The sequence below is a fragment of the Halichoerus grypus genome, chromosome 2 (genome assembly GCF_964656455.1).
Source record: "Halichoerus grypus chromosome 2, mHalGry1.hap1.1, whole genome shotgun sequence".
Classification (NCBI taxonomy): Eukaryota; Metazoa; Chordata; class Mammalia; order Carnivora; family Phocidae; genus Halichoerus; species Halichoerus grypus.
This window is the reverse complement of record NC_135713.1, coordinates 22,179,260-22,193,482: the sequence shown is the minus strand read 5'-3', so window position 1 is coordinate 22,193,482 and position 14,223 is coordinate 22,179,260. Positions and strand designations below refer to the sequence as shown.

General features: G+C 36.6%; 1 pseudogene; it reads right to left on the bottom strand.

Moving 5' to 3' along the window:
- Positions 1-667: 667 nt before the first annotated feature.
- On the bottom strand, positions 668-2,127 carry LOC118548520 (large ribosomal subunit protein mL39 pseudogene; annotated as a pseudogene).
- Between the last annotated feature and the right edge of the window lie 12,096 nt (positions 2,128-14,223).

The window sequence follows — 14,223 nt, the reverse complement described above, 5'->3', positions numbered from 1 at the left end:
ATTTTTCACATAATTAATAAACTTCCCAAAATTATTATCATTCATTCTTTAAATATCTCATTTTTGAAAATGTGCAAAGAAATTATCTACTTGCCCAATTAAACACAAGTCAAATAGATTAAAATTCATTTTGGATCTCTTGAGCTTTATTACTTATATGTCTGAAGTTGGGCTAGATTTTGAGTGGGTCATTGAAGCTATTGCTCTATACCGTTCATTCCCCTGAATTAATTTTATATGGAAACAAAAAGACAAAAAATACCGTAGTAAGTCATGGAATTCATGATATATACATTTCTTACTTTCTTTGAGGAGACAACTTAGATTTATTTGTGCTTAAATAGACAACATAAATAATGTAAATTAACTGGGAATCACTGTTTTTAAATGAAACCAGAGAACATATCTACAAAGACCTAAACTACAGGAATATTTCTCTGAAAAAGTGAGAAGGTGGAAACGGAGAGGTGATGAAAGGTACTCCTGATGAGAGCAAAAGGAAAACAAAAAATGGAGGAAGGTGTCAGAGCTAATGAGGCGAGCATTGCAGAACCACTGTAAATCCCGGCCTGCCAAGAAGGCTATGCTCCCATGTTTGTTTTGTTTTGTTTTGATTCATAGAAAACTTTATTTTAATCTACTATTTCTATTTAATTTTAGAAAGTTACTAGATAGATGCACTTCCCTCTGAAGGTTTAATTTGATCTCTAATTACCATTTTCCAAGAGCTTTTCAATAGCTTATCCTGTATCATAAAATGTGCCTTGACAGGTACAGGTAAAAAGAAGCCCTGGAATCTTCCTACAAGACTTGACTGGGTGGCTTGAAGATTGTGACCTGCTGGCTCTTCAAACTAGAAACAAATATTTGTTCTTGGAATAATAGGACCCTTACTCACATCAGTTAAGTCATCAAATCTGTGTAGTTGGACTATCCTTTCAGGGGTCTGAGATAACTTCTCTTCTACAAAATCTATTTTGTACTTGTGTTGAAATATATCTTTTTTTTTTTAAGATTTTATTTATTTATTTTAGAGAGAGAGAGAGAGAGACAGAGCGCGCTGGGGGAGGGGCAGAGGGAGAGGGAGAGAGAGAATCTCAAGCAGACTCCCTGCTGAGCACAGAGCCTGATACAGGGCTCCATCTCATAACCCCGAGATCATGACCTGAGCTGAAACCAAAAGTTGGACGCTTAACCAACTGAGCCACCCAAGCACCCCTGTGTTGAAACATACCCAGTGCCACTTTTGCTTCAGCTTCCAGAATTTCAGATGGAAGATCTTTATAAATTAAAGCACAAATATCTTTTGTGAAGGAATGTAAGTTCTCTTTTGTTGGCATCCACTCACCAAGTTCCTTTTCTAAAACTACATCATAGGGGTGCCTGGGTGGCTCAGTTGGTTAAGCATCTGTCTTTGGCTCAGGCCATGATCTCAGGCCTGGGATCGAGTCCCACATCGGGCTCCTTGCTCAGCGGAGAGCCTGCTTCTCCCTCTGCCTGCCGCTCCCCCTGCTTGTGCTCTCTCTCTCTCTCTCCCTCAATGTCAAGTAAATAAATAAAATATTACAAATAAAATAAAACAAAACTACATCGTAGCAGAAGTCTCCAGAGATTACAGGCACTTCCGGAGCTCTGAACAAATTGAGCACATATTCACCTTCAAATGCCCTGTCACACAGGCCATCACCATGGCATAAAAATGCTCATAAACCTTATTCACTTCCCCTGGATCATGCTCTTTGAAAGTAAGAAATTTAACTTCACAGACCTTGGTCAAAGAGTTATACATGTCACAAGGCTGTCTGTCAACAAGAGCTGGAATGGACTTCCTGCAATACCACCCACTTAAATGCAGGACAAAATGTAAGGAGTTGAAATGTTTTTGTTCATCACAAAGGCAGTGCCAGCTTCAGTTTTCTCAGTGTTTAACTTCAATCTCCTCAGTTGGCGGAGTTAATGATAACTGCCTGTTTTTCTCTTTACTAAGGAGATCATTCTGCATTTCTATCAGTTCTGTCAGTGACAGCTGAGAAGTTGGCCATGTTGCTATAACTCTCCAGCCAGCCATCCCACACTACCACCAGGGGCTGCCTACCAGAGCCGAAGCCTCCAGACCCCCATGGACATTGCCTCCTTTGCAACATTGTGCTCCCATATTTTAGTCTCATTAATAAAAATGTCGGTTATTTTTGCAAAATTTTTGTCAAATGACACTTATCTGTGAACCATTATGTATTTTTTCTTTCCAAAAATGTAAGCATTTTAGAACCATTCATTAATTATTGATTATGAACAGTTCAACTAATGAGAGACTTTAAAGCACCTAGGGGTTAATTTTAATTCACAGTTCTTTGAGAAGTTATTCTAAAACTAAATGGCTTCTAATTATTTTGAACTTTTTCTTTTTCACTTCACAGAGGATTTGCTTTAAAATCATTTTAAAACCATTTCTGAAACAAAGCAGCAGCCCAAACACTTTTGGGCTCTGTCCGAGTATTTTATTAAGGCATAAATATTTCAATTACCAAATATCAAGTCTTTACAATCTAGGGGATTGATTGCATACAAAATGCTTGATTTGCTTAAAGTGTGCTTAGAGTTATACAGTAAAAAATACATTATAAATCCATCTTTCAGAAGACTAGTCAGATCTTTATTTCCGCTCAAGGCCATTGTCCATATTCTGTTAAAATGAACAAGAATTTGAGAGAGAAATGTTATTGTCTCATAAGCAAGTATCAATTGAAATTAGAAAATACATAAAATTTTTATTTTATTTATCTATTTTTTAAAGGTTTTATTTATTTATTTGACAGAGAGAGAGCCAGAGAGCACAAGAAGGGGGAACAGCCGAAAGAGGGGCTCGATCCCAGGACCCCAGGATCATGACCTGAGCTGAAGGCAGATGCTTATATATATATAAGCATACCCAACCTGGTATATATATATACCAGTTGAGTTGATTATAAAGTTTATATGGAAACATTAATATGAAATAATAGAAAAATCTGAAACCAGAGTTGATAAAATTACCTTAGATTTGTCAGATTAGAAAACATATCATAAACCATTCTAATGACTGCTAACCTGAGAAACAGTAACCAGTCCATATATACTCCCGAGCACAGGGGAAATTTTTCATATGAAATTAAGGTGGCATATCACATAGTTGAAGAAAAGGTGGACTTTTTATGAAACAGTGTTGGCAAACCTGGATCGTCATTTTGCAAAAGAAAAATTGATAAAATTGAAGACATAAAATACATTATGCTAGAATAAACATCAAATGAATGCTACCTAAGTGTAAAAAAGTGAAATTATACAAGCAATAGAAGAAACTGTGTAGGTTTCCTTTGAATCTGATATGAGAGAAGACTTTTTAATCTATAAATACAAAAAAAAGTAATAAAAGATCAATACACTGAGCTACATAAAACAATTTGATGGAAAAAAAAGTAAAATATTATTTAAGAAAAAATAAATACAAACTGGAACATATATTTGCGAAGAATATAATAGAAAAAGAACCAAACTCACAAATATGTAAATACTGTTTAAATCACTTTGTTGATGTATGATTAACATACAAAAAGCTATTCATATTTTTAGGACAAATTGTTACCTTTATATAAAAAAAGCAATGTGCAATTAAATAGGTTGTATATATATACAATGTAATTATATAGTTATTTGTGTAGTATGTAATATATATAATGTGTTATATAATATATGTAATGTGTTATATATATTACATATAATATATTCTATATTATAGATATATACTATAACATAATAATACAAAATATAACATATGTAATATATAATATTATAAAACATGATAAAAATATACTATATACTATATACAAATATATATATATACACTATATACAAATATACTATATATACTATATATTTATACATATAAAATACTGTTATTTGTTGTAAGGAAATAAAAAAATAAGACATGAATATGTATTTGTGATCTTTTTTTGAAAAAAGAGAAGAAATGCACATCATAAACACAAAGCTAATTAAATTAAATCATTTATCGATAACAGCAATGGGATAGTAGGGATTGAAAATGGAATGAGACTTTGATATTTGAATTCTGTTAATTATTCCCAAAGTTAAACAATGCAATTAAATCTAAATTATATCAAACAAGAGGGGAAAACTAAAATTAAATACAAGTAGAAAACCATAATTACATCAAGTTGATAATATAAACAGAATGTATACATTTGCATACACACAGAGAATTAATTATTTCAAGTAATTTTGAATACCGTACTTTGATTGTATTTCCTCTATGGGATGTAGTTTGAAGGACAATTTCCTCTATGGTGTATAGTTAAATATAGAACTTAGAAGGTATGTTATTAGTGGTGATATTGGTGAAGCAATTCCAATTCTATTTTGTATACATTGCAAAAGGAAATAAAATACCTTGATATAGTTGGGCACTCAGATACTCTATGGGGAGAAGGAGCTATAGATACCAATCAGGATAAAGAAGAAGACTCAGTTTCGGGGCGCCTGGGTGGCTCAGTTGTTAAGCGTCTGCGTTCGGCTCAGGTCATGATCCCAGGGTCTTGGGATCGAGCCCCGCATCGGGCTCCCTGCTCGGCGGGAGGCCTGCTTCTCCCTCTCCCACTCCCCCTGCTTGTGTTCCCTCTCTCGCTGTCTCTCTCTCTGTCAAATAAATAAAATCTTAAAAAAAAAAAAAAAAAAAAGAAGAAGACTCAGTTTTGGTGGTAGAAGAGTTAGAATTAGAAGTATTGGTTAAACTCACAGATAAAAAGACAAATGGGTAGAAAACACAGACCACCAACAAGGCCTAGAAGCAACGACACCACTCGAACAGTGAGCCTGACTAAGACCCCAGTCAAGTTTTCATAAACTGTCTGCAAGCTTCTTTAATAAAAAAGTGATTTTGGGTCTGGAGAATAAAAAATTCCAACTAAGCCTCCAATAATTTTGTGTGTCAGAAATCAAGGACGTGCTCAAAAACTAATAGACACATATCAAAAAAATCCAAGTAGATGCTCAAGTTGTCTAAATATTACCACTGGGAGTTCTTTGGTCTGCCACAGACTTCAGTGTCTTTTCTGAAATTCCTGTATCGGGGTCTTCCCATTAGCTGTTCATTCTACTTGGAACGTCCACACCCTATATCCCCCTCACTCACTTCTAGGCTTGGCTGCAATGTCCCTTCTCAGTGAGACTTACTCTAATCCCCCTTTTCAAAATTTTACACATTCCAATATTTATAATCCTTTTCAGCAGGATCTATTTTTTTCCACCGCACTTATAATCTTCTAAAATGCTATGAAAATGAATTCGTTAACCTGATTTGTTCACCTCTCTGCCCCCCCAAACCCCCCCCCACACACACACAAACTAAAATAAATGCTCATTAAAGCCGGTATTTTTTGTCTGTTTTATTCACTGGTATTCATCATTCACTATAGGCCTGGCCTAGTGTTTAGTGCCTGGCCTAAAATGCACTCTCAATTATTATTTGTTGTTTTTTTTGTTTTTGTTTTTGTTTTTAATTTTTATTTATTTGACAGAGAGAGAAACAACGAGAGCAGGAACACCAGCAGGGTGAGTGGGAGAGGAAGAAGCAGGCTCCCCGCTGAGCAGGGAGCCAGAAGCGGGGCTCTATCCCAGGACCCTGGAATCATGACCTGAGCCAAAGGCAGACGCTTAACGACTGAGCCACCCAGGTGTCCCTACTATTTGTTCTTGAATAATTTTATCGACTCCTAAATCTCCATTTCTTTTTTTTTTTTTTAAAGATTTTATTTATTTATTTGACAGAGAGAGAGAGCACAAGCAGGCAGAGAGGCAGGCAGAGGGAGAGGGAGAAGCAGGCTCTCCGCCGAGCAGGGAGCCCGATGTGGGACTCAATCTCAGGACCCCGGGATCATGACCTGAGCCGAAGGCAGACGCTTAACCAACTGAGCCACCCAGGCGCCCCTAAATCTCCATTTCGTTTATCACATTATAGCCACTTCTACCTGGTCATTCACTTTATGAAATAGAACAGGATCATTTTTAGAAGGCAAATCATTTGTGTACAGTTTGATATTGAGTTATTTTTAATATATTTCCTTCTTTCACCACTTATTCTTAATAGGCAATCAAATCTTGCCAATCCCTCCCTCTAAATGTCTTTAAATGTGTTATTTTATTTACTTGCTAACTCCCACCACCTTAGTTCTGGAACTCATCATCTCACACCTGCATTACTGAAATAGCCTCACTTCTGGCAAACGTACACAAATCTTTTCTGCATCATTCCTTCCTAAATGGGTGTTTAATTTCTGTAAATAACAGCTTTCCAAATGTGACTTCCAAACTTAAAAATTATCAATGAGTCTCTAGCCACTTATGAAATAATACTTTCAGTTTAACTTTCAAAACACTAGAAAAACAAAACACTATAGAATCTGTTTCTACTTATATTTATCTCTTACCCTTGACTCATTCCATACCTTACATTCTGACTATAGGGATTTTATTTTGCTTTGTTTTATTTTATTTTATTTTAACTAATTAATTTTTATTTTTATTTTATAAGTTTTGAATTCCTAATGACCAAGGGCAAACTAAAAGGAGACACTCTATGGGCAGACTCCAATTATCATAAAGGTCTAGAATTACATCTACAGATTAGAAAGAATCCAAAACTTAAAAACAACAACAACAACAAACCAAAAAACAAAACAAAACAAAAAAACTTCCTATAAAATATAAAAAATAAAAAATAAATTAAAAAAATCTTCCTAACTTCTAAACCACTTCATTGGGACTATAATTCAAAAATTATTAGGAATTCAGAAGAACATATCAAGGTAAGAGTGGGAAACAGTACATAAATGCAGCACTGAGTGGTTGTCTCTTTTATCTCATGATACTACTTGAGAAGATATACTAAATATTTCCAAGGACCATCATCTTGGGCACAAAGATGGGAGCACTTATTCATGGGTATTTGTTTCCAATTGGTCAAAATTTCTCTCCAGGAATAATTAACTCCCTTGCATTTCTGGATTGCACAGTCCAGATATTGATAGGATATTGTGATATTGCACCAACATGAAGCTGATTGTGATCCCTGCAAAATTGGATGTTGCAGAAGGATGGAGAAAGCAAAAACAAACAAACAAAAAAAAACAGACAGGTAAAACTGAGAGAATCACAGTGGTGCTGGATATGATCCATGCCTATACTACTCAGACATGTTCTGTCCTTTCATTAAATCTAAAGTACATCTGAATCACCTAACTTCTTAAAAATGGTGGTTCCAATATCTTCAAAGACTTAGTGCAAGAAAGTTATTAAAACAAGTATATTGTCTTTGCTGCTAGAGCTTATTCAGAGGATATAATTTGCATTCAACTCCCTCCTTTGTCACTCATTATATATTTTCCTCAGACTTAGGCAGCAGTGGTTGGCTGGATTGCTTGCCTTTTGGTGTAACATAGAGCTTAATGCCCGAGAGTTCTATGGACATGGTTGCTTTTTGAGAATGAAGTTGTAATTTCACATTATCTATTACTTATGAGCATAGAAGCATTAAAAAAAATGCCACAATTAATTCCATTGGTTTCAAACTATCCCTATTTTGTAAAAGGAATTCTAGATTATTATGGTATCTGGAGTAAAATCAGTAAAGTATCACTCCCCTTTATTTTCCCCTTCTGGTTGTTCAGTTGCCTAAGGAACACAAAGTGATCAGGTGTTAGTCACAGATACAAGTTCATCAGAAACCTAATAGTGTACTTCGTGGAAGACATTCAATCTAACAGAAGATCAAATCTTGTAGACTCAAAGGTTGCAGTGACAATAAGCACAACTTTTTTTCAATTTCATCATTAGGAGTGTTAGTGTTTTTTTGGCTCTTGAAACAGTTTTAACAGATACTAGAGTGACTGCACTGCATATTGCCTGTTGGTTTAGCATCCTGGAGGAGAAACAGGACCTCTGCAGAGATTTTCTGTAAATTATTGCCTTAGCTAAGCTGTTTGCATGCCATTTAAGCATACTATTAACGTGGATGTTTCTGATGATATTGTGTGTAGTCATACAAGTGGATTCTGAGGTGGTGTGCCCATTATAGCACTTCCTTTGATATTAAAATAATTATTTAGAGGCAAAATTATGTAAAATATCACAGAAATAGATATAGCATTTTTAAAGTCTTCAGATTGTTGTTTTGAGAGGCAGTACAGTCGGTGAAAACAGACTCATTAGCCTGGTGATGGGTATTAAAGAGGGCACGTACTGCATGGAGCACTGGGTGTTATACGCAAACAACGAATCATGGAACACTACATCAAAAACGAATGATGTAATGTATGGTGATTAACATAACATAATAAAAAAAGTTAATAAAAAAAATTGATGTCAAGTTGCTGTCCCTTTCACAATGGAAGAGGTCTGATGACATCTATCTTTCACTCTCTGGAATTATACTCTATTAAAGGCACAATGTTGGTTTCTATTCATGCAGGGTTGGGATATCCCCAGGGGCAATAGCTGAACTAGTCTTTATGAGAGAGAATTCACGTTGGTAGGTACACGCACATCCTTTAATCCTGTCATTAGAACCAAATGTTTATGGTCAAAGGATTATATACCTGTCTTTTTGATTGTTGAAGCCTCTTTAAGGGAGGATAGCTTCTGATAAGCACTAACGTAAGACACAAACATTGTCGCATTTTGTGTTCTCTCCTTATATCCAACCACATCACTCCTAAATTGTTGTCCTTGATCTTTCAACCTTGCTACTAATAGCCAAGTCATTTACAGATGCCCAGATCATTGCACCCTGTCAAAAAAGGAGAACACCAGTTCATATCTAAAACTAAACACACACATACACACATGCACAAATCATTGCCTACTGAGGTTTTAGAGAACTATACTATAAAAGCATGATCTTTCTGAGCAGAGCAAACGGCTGTCTTATGTAGGTTTGGAAGGTATGGACTTGAAGGATTAGTGGTTTTTCAGAGGTAAAAGCAGATTGATGTTAATTGTGGAGGTGTGATTACTCCAATGCGAGAGTAAATTGGTTGACATTTAGACACATGTTCATCGGTGTGATTCTTTTCCCAGTTGGATGACTTCCAAGAGCAAAGACTTCAGTTGCTTGGTAGTTTCCAGAAATATATTTGCTGTTTTTTATTTGTTTGTTTGTTTTTGTTTTTTCTTGCTTTGCTGGGGGAAAATACATAAATTGAATGCATTCTTTAAATATTTGCTGGTGGTTCTAAACTCTAACTCTGCTCCTCACCCTTTGGATGTGGTTTTGATTCTGATTTTCTCTTTGGAATGTGGGAGTGAAGTGATTTTCATGGTTTCTACTGATACTTCTTACAAAACTGTTAATGAAGGACCTTATAAGCTATGCTAAATGTTATTTTTATCCTTCAGTCAAAAGGAGAATATCAGAGGGTTCTATATGTATAAGTACGATTATATTTTACAATTTCTACTCTGCAGAGCAGAGAATAATTTGTCAGGTAGCAAACAGTGAATAAAGATAGAATCTGTTTTAGATACTAAGAAGAGGGAAGATGGTGAATAAATTAGCATAGTGGATGAAAGAAAGGAGGTAAGTGGGTGAATTCAAGAAATGTTTCAGCGGGATAAAAGGCGGGCAAGGCGGCTAAGGTGGGTCCAGCCGCTCCGCAGGCGCAGGGGAGGAGAGGACCAAGCTGCCCGCCTGCAGTGGGCAATTGGCTTGTGGGCTGCCCCCCGCCCTTGCCTTTCCACAGGGGCTGAAGATAACTCACGCAGGTGGTGAGGTGGAGAGGATCTCTGTGTTTTTCACCACAGATGCATTCAAGGATTCTCAGGTTTGGGGAGGTTTTGGTATTTGGTGGAACTGGTTCTTTAGCTCTCTTCCCCAAGTAGCCCTCAAGTCTGCACGTCGGTGAGCTTGGGCGCGCCACCGCTGGGTGGGAGGATGATGACAGTAGGCCAGGGGACGAGCCCCTCCCACTACCAGCTGAGGTTCTGCACTGTCTCCCACTCTCAAATCCACCTCATCCTGGACCCTCCTTGCCCTGCCCTGCCCTGCCCTGCCCTCCCCTCCCCTGTCTGGTCTCCAGGGGAGGTGCTGAGGAGGCGTCAGTACGCAGGCTCCGGGCACCAGAGAAAAGCGGAGCCCGTGAGTCCCTTCAGACCCAGGGAGGTGCAAGCGATAGGCGGCGCGGCGGTGAAGAAGCAGGGACCTTAAGGCCCCTATCATCGCCACCTCTTTGCCACCGTGTATGGGGTATAAAGCTGTCCTTGCAGTAGTCCGTTGCTCCCTCCTACTTCTCTTGGCCTTGAAGAGGGATTTCCTGGTTGGCAGGACGATTTGCGTCTAAAGGAGCAGGGATTCCTTTTGGGGCGGTGATTAAAAGAGGGGGTCAGAGATACGGTTATCTCGTAAAGGGAGAGGCCAAAAAGTAAAACAGGAGATTCCCCCACTACAGTGAAAAAAAAAAAAAAAAAAGTTTCAGGTTTGTTGCTGGTGGGATTTCACAGTTGATTAAAGAGCCTAATGAACCAAATTAAATTGAGGTGTTTTTTTTGTTTTTTTTTTCTGTCTGAGATTGGAAAAGTAGAAAGGAGTTGAGAAATGGGTAAAAGGAGCAGTAAGAAAATAAATTTAATTTTGATCATTGCATTCATTTTTTATTTATCATGGTAAATTACCATGAATTTAGTGACTTAAAATAATACATATTTATTATCTCACAGTTCTGTAGGTCAGAAGGCCTGGTTGGCTCCATGATTTTTCTGATCAACATTTCACAAAGCCATGATCAGGGTGTCAGCCAGGTGCTTATTGAAAGGTGTTGAAAAGAATCGGCATCCAAATTCATTCAGGTTGTGACCCAATTCTGGACCTTGTGGCCGTATGACTGATGTCCCCATTTCATCAGTGGCTGTCAGCCAGGGGTCAGTCTTTGCTCATAGAGGCTGTCTACATTCCTTCTCATGCTTTCCTTATGGCAGCCCCTCCAACAATGATGAGTGGAATCTCTCCCACCCTTTGGACATCTTCAACAACCCCCCTGCAATGGCTCTTTCTCACTGACTCTCTGCTTTTAAGGACTCATGCAATTACCTTGGATTTGCCCAGATAATCTAGGATAATCTTCCTATTTTAAGGTCAGGTGCAGGCTTTTAACTTATTTCTTATCTATCTGGGCTCTCTGGGAAGAGAAATGACCTCAGTATAATCTCCTTGTGAGTATTCTACAGATCAGCCTTTCCAGAAAAGATATTAATCTTATTTACCATCGGAAAGACAATGAAGAGTCCTACTTATAAAATATTTTTGCAATAGATGTTAAGAAAGAAAAAAAGAAGAAGAAGAATGTAGCAGGAGGGGAAGAATGAAGGGGGGGAAATCGGAGGGGGAGAAGAACCATGAGAGACGATGGACTCTGAAAAACAAACTGAGGGTTCTAGAGGGGAGGGGGGTGGGAGGATGGGTTAGCCTGGTGATGGGTATTGAGGAGGGCACGTTCTGCATGGAGCACTGGGTGTTATGCACAAACAATGAATCATGGAACACTATATCTAAAACTAATGATGTAATGTATGGGGATTAACATAACAATAAAAAAAAATTAAAAAAAAATATTTTTGCAGCATATTCCTTGCGTGGGTTACTTACTGTAAAAAAAAAAAAGTGGAATTTGTGGATTTATGGAAATATGGTTCCTGAAATGGCTCCTTTGCATAATCATTCTTTCTTCATATTTCGCTTAGAGAGTACCTTATCTTTTAAATCTGAAACTAAGCATGTTCCTATATGGGAGAAAAGGGCAATTTGGGGAGCTGCATCTGTATTATCAGATTTCTTCGTTTACACAATGGTTCATCTGTGCTTGCTGTTTGTATTCATTCAGTAATTTATAAAAATTGGTGCTGAATGAGAGATAGTAATTTTATTCTGACATAACTGTTCAAATCTTTTTTGTTATGTGTGTGTATGAGATCACCCAGAAAAAGATTAGTATAAAACCCTGGGGAAGAAAAACTCTTAAAGAACAGTTGTAGAAAGAGGAATCTATTAAGAATTGGCCAGAGATAGAGAATATTATATAATAGTCTATTCAACTTTTATGGTCAACTTGACTGCGCCACAGAGTACCCAGACATCTGCTTAAACATTATTCTGGGTATATGTGTGAGGATGTCTTTGGATGAGATTAATATTTACATCAATAAACTGAGTAAAGTAGCTTGCTTTCATCATGTGTGTGGGCCTCATGCAATCAATAGAAGGTCTGAATAGAACAAAAAGGGAAAACCTCCTGTGACTAACAGGGGATTCCTCCTGTCTGACTGCCTTTGAACTGGAGCATCTGTTTTTTCCTGCTTTCAGACTCCAACTGAAGCATTGGCTCTTTCTGGCTCTCAAGTATACTAGCTTTCAGACTGGAACTCTATCATCTCCTCTTTTGGTTCTCAGGCCTTTGGACTTGAACTGGAACCTTATCATTAGGACTCCTGGTTCTCCAGCTTGCCCTGCAGATCTTAGGACTTGTCAGCCTCCATACTCATGTGAGCCAATTCCTTATAAATCTCTTTCTCCTTCTCTCTACCTGGAAGCAAATGACTTGAAGTAGAAACAAAACAAAAAACAAAACATTACTCAAAAATACAGTGTAAAAGTAATTTAAATGTACAGTGCTACCTAATATTTACTGAAATTATTTGTTAGTTTTTATTTAACATCTGTTGGTTATATGTATTTTGGTTATATATAACATGTTGATTCTGTCTTTTTTAAATCCTAATATAGATAGAAAGGATGGAAAGAGAATATTTAATTCTGTCGATTACTGTCAAATGTTACATCAGTTATGGTTACAAAAGAAGAATGGTTAAGGTGGTTAGAGCAGAACGATGGGGTTGTCATGGGGTCAGTGAAAGAAAAGAAGGTGAGAGGGTGAAGATATAGATAATTCTACTTACAAATTTGGCTTGTCTTCCTTACTAGACTGCACATCCATCACAGAAGACAATCTCCATCCATTGTCTTTTTTATTCATCACTTTATTCTCAGCACCCAGGAAAAATGTAACGCATATTTAAAAATATATTTTATAATACTGTTTCATTTCCCAGCCATTGCGTATGCACTATCTCATTTGCTCCTCAATGACAATGTAAAACAATCTTACTATGTATGATTCATAAAAGGAAAGTGAATCTCAGGCAAGTTTACTCACAAAACTAGTTAATTGTAGATTGTGGATTATCTCATATTTTCTTTTTATCTATTTATTAAAATGTTTTCACATGCAAACAAACATTTTTGAACGGCAAAAAAAAAAAAAAAAAAACAACAACAGAAAAGCCTATATTCAGGGGCACCTGGGTGGCTCAGTTGGTTAAGCTTTTGACTTTTGATTTCTGTTCAGGTCATGATCTCAGGGTCATGGGATGGAGCCCTAAGTTGGTCTCTGTGCTCAGCGTGGAGTCTGCGTGAGATTCTCTCTCTCCCTCTGCCCCTCCCCAGCTCATGCGTGTTCTCTCTCTAAATAAATAAATAAATAAGTAAATAAAATTTTTTAAAAAGCCTGTATTCATAAAAACGATGCATGATAACTCTTGGAAAATTTCAAGTATAGTAAGACAATGGTGCAAAAGATATATTATCTCATTTCAGTATTCTTAGTCATTAGGTGTTATTTATATATATATTATATAAATATAAATATTATATTATATGTATATATATATTCAAATTACATTACCTGTCATTTAACTAAATAAATACCACATTGCTTTGTCTTGCTTACTAGATTGGATATTTTCTACCTGGAAACAAATGACTTGAATGAGAAGAAAAAAAGGAAACATAAACAATTTACTCAAAAATATAATGCAAAATTAATACAAAATGTACACAGTTATCTAATATTTAATATCTAATATCTGAAATTATTTTTAGGTTTTTAAGGGATTGATTAGTAAATACAGTATGCAGCCAAGTACTCTAAAGAATAATTTTCAGAATAACATCATCTTGCATTTTATCATTAGTGCATGTGTAAACTTAAGTGATGGGTCTAACGTGGAATAAAAATGAACCAGAGCATGAGGAAAGTTATGACTTCGAAAGTTAGAGAAACTTATTTCAGAGATCACTGTGGTTGATTGGTCTTTTTTATTAAGAATTTATGCTGTATAATATTG